The sequence below is a fragment of the Sinocyclocheilus grahami genome, unplaced genomic scaffold (genome assembly GCF_001515645.1).
Source record: "Sinocyclocheilus grahami isolate Dianchi unplaced genomic scaffold, SAMN03320097.WGS_v1.1 scaffold2.1, whole genome shotgun sequence".
In the NCBI taxonomy this organism is placed as follows: domain Eukaryota; kingdom Metazoa; phylum Chordata; class Actinopteri; order Cypriniformes; family Cyprinidae; genus Sinocyclocheilus; species Sinocyclocheilus grahami.
In genome coordinates, this window is record NW_015505181.1 from 4,092,950 (window position 1) to 4,095,392 (window position 2,443).

At 36.7% G+C, this 2,443-nt stretch overlaps 1 pseudogene; it reads left to right on the top strand.

Moving 5' to 3' along the window:
• Window positions 1–2,443, top strand: part of LOC107556398 (6-phosphofructo-2-kinase/fructose-2,6-bisphosphatase 2-like) — a 13,385-nt pseudogene that overhangs the window by 1,286 nt on the left and 9,656 nt on the right.

The following is a 2,443-nucleotide window of genomic DNA, read 5'->3' on the forward strand; positions in this document are numbered from 1 at the left end:
AACTCTCGTTATGTCGATATCACGAGAAAATTAAGTCGTTATAACGAGAAAACAACTCTCGTTATGTCGAGATCACGAGAAAATAAGTCGTTATAACGAGAAAACAACTCTCGTTATGTCGATATAACGAGAAAATAAGTCGTTATAACGAGAAAACAACTCCCGTTATGTCGATATAACGAGAAAATAAGTCGTTATAACGAGAAAACAACTCTCGTTATGTCGATATAACGAGAAAATTAAGTCGTTATAACGAGAAAACAACTCTCGTTATGTCGATATAACGAGAAAATAAGTCGTTATAACGAGAAAACAAGAAGGGGAAAAAAAATAATGTATGGCCGCTTAGAACTTCCGTAAATTGCTGACCTGAGGCAGTGTTTTCTTAATACACAATTCTTTCATTATTATTAAAAAAAAAAAGTTCAGTGATTTAATTTGCATTTTACATTCGTTTGATCTTTTTGGTTAAAAAATAGAAAAAAGTAATTGTATGTACTTATTTAAAAACCATTCATTTATCTTGGAAGAATAACTAAATAGACACAATACTGTTTTATAAATAGTATTGAAAGAAATGTAATGCTTTAAATTAGACTGGAGTCAATATATTATACACCACTGTTCAAAATATTTTTTTGATTCATAAAGGATAAAAATTGATCAAAAGTGACAGTAAAGAAATTCATAATGTTATTGTTATATTGTTATAATCATATAATATTCTTTTGAACTTTATATTCATCAAAGAACCTGAAAAAAATCTGTCAGTTTCCACAAAAATATTAAGCAGCACAACTTTCGATTTTCAGCAAGGATAAGAAATGTTACTTGAGCATCAAATCAGCATATTAGAATGATTTCTGATGGATCATGTGACACTGAAGATTGGAGTCATGGCAAAAAATTTGCCTTAATGCAAGCGAGGTGTCAACAGTCAAGGAGTTTCAGGTCCTATTTTGTAGTTTGTTTGTGGAAAGTACCATAAACCACAAGTGCAAACATCTTCTGTTGGTGTCCCATATGTGAAATTTACATTTGACAAATTATAATTGTTAGTACTGTAGATTGTAACTTCCTCTAGCTAATTTTGTGTTGTTGATATTGTCTGTCTGTTTTTCTGTGCCTGTCTGACCACAGCATGGGCGTCTTACATGACTAACTCACCCACCATGATTGTCATGATCGGCCTCCCTGCCAGAGGCAAGACGTACATGTCAAAGAAACTCACGCGCTACCTCAACTGGATTGGAGTTCCCACAAAGGGTGAGTGGGCAGCTGAATTTAGACAGTTGCAACATATCAAATGACACTCACTATAAATATAATCTGTCTTCACTTTTACATGCATCATTTTGCTATCAGCTGACCATTCTGACATGATGGTCTATCAAGAGGCTAAATTGGAACTTGCGTTATTTAAATGTGTAAGCAACCCAACACATTTCAGCTCAAACTCTCATGACTATGTCATGACCTACAATGCAAGTGTTTTAATCACTGTAACTGAAGTCAGAGATTCCTAATGCAATGAGAATTTAACTGTTCCATCTTTACATGCAGAGTGATGTCACCTTGATGCATAACAGTTGTGCTAGAACCGATAAAGGATGTGTCACAGTCTTGAGCGGGTGTGCCCAGGATGGCCACCAGATGACGACTGTTTTCTGTGAGCACATGGCTTGTGTTGTGTTGTGTTTGTTTGGTGCCATGTGCTCTCTCCTGTCTATTGTCTTGCCCCGCCCATCTTGTTACCTCATTATTGTTGTAGCGTCTGGACCAATCAGACACACCATTTTTCATTTGATTTAACAAATCAATTATTCATTAGATTAACAAACGTTCACAGACCCCTCACCCAATAAACATACTGGGTGCCAAGTTATCTGTGAACGAGGCCCAGGACCATGGTTACCATGGCAACCCTGACACCAGATAGATTTTACGACCTAATGGCATGTTGAGAGTCCTCCCCCTCTCACTGCATGTTCCATAGGAAGAGGCACAATGCACAGAAATGTACTTTTCTACTAATTAATTCATAGGAAAACCTTTCTTTGAATGAACACCCATATCCTTCAGGTCATTGTGTATGTTGTCTTTGATATTTTTAGACTATTTTATGCATGCTTATGATGGAACCCATTCCTGTCATCTTGCCTTTATGTAATCCTACCATGTTTAGTATCTATGAATTCGCCTTCTGATGATCTAAACGAGCGTGTATATTATATGTTGGTACATAGGCAATATATTAGTGTCCTGAGAATCTTCAGTAATTTCGATTCAAGTTCCATTTGCAAATTACCATCACACAAAGGGTCATAAAAACTCCCCAGTATCTCAAAACTCCCACTTGGGATTCCGGCCTTTTTCATTGGACAAGCCCATCTTGAGAGGCGTGAACCTTAAAGGCCTCACACCAGTGACCCGCCCCTAGTCG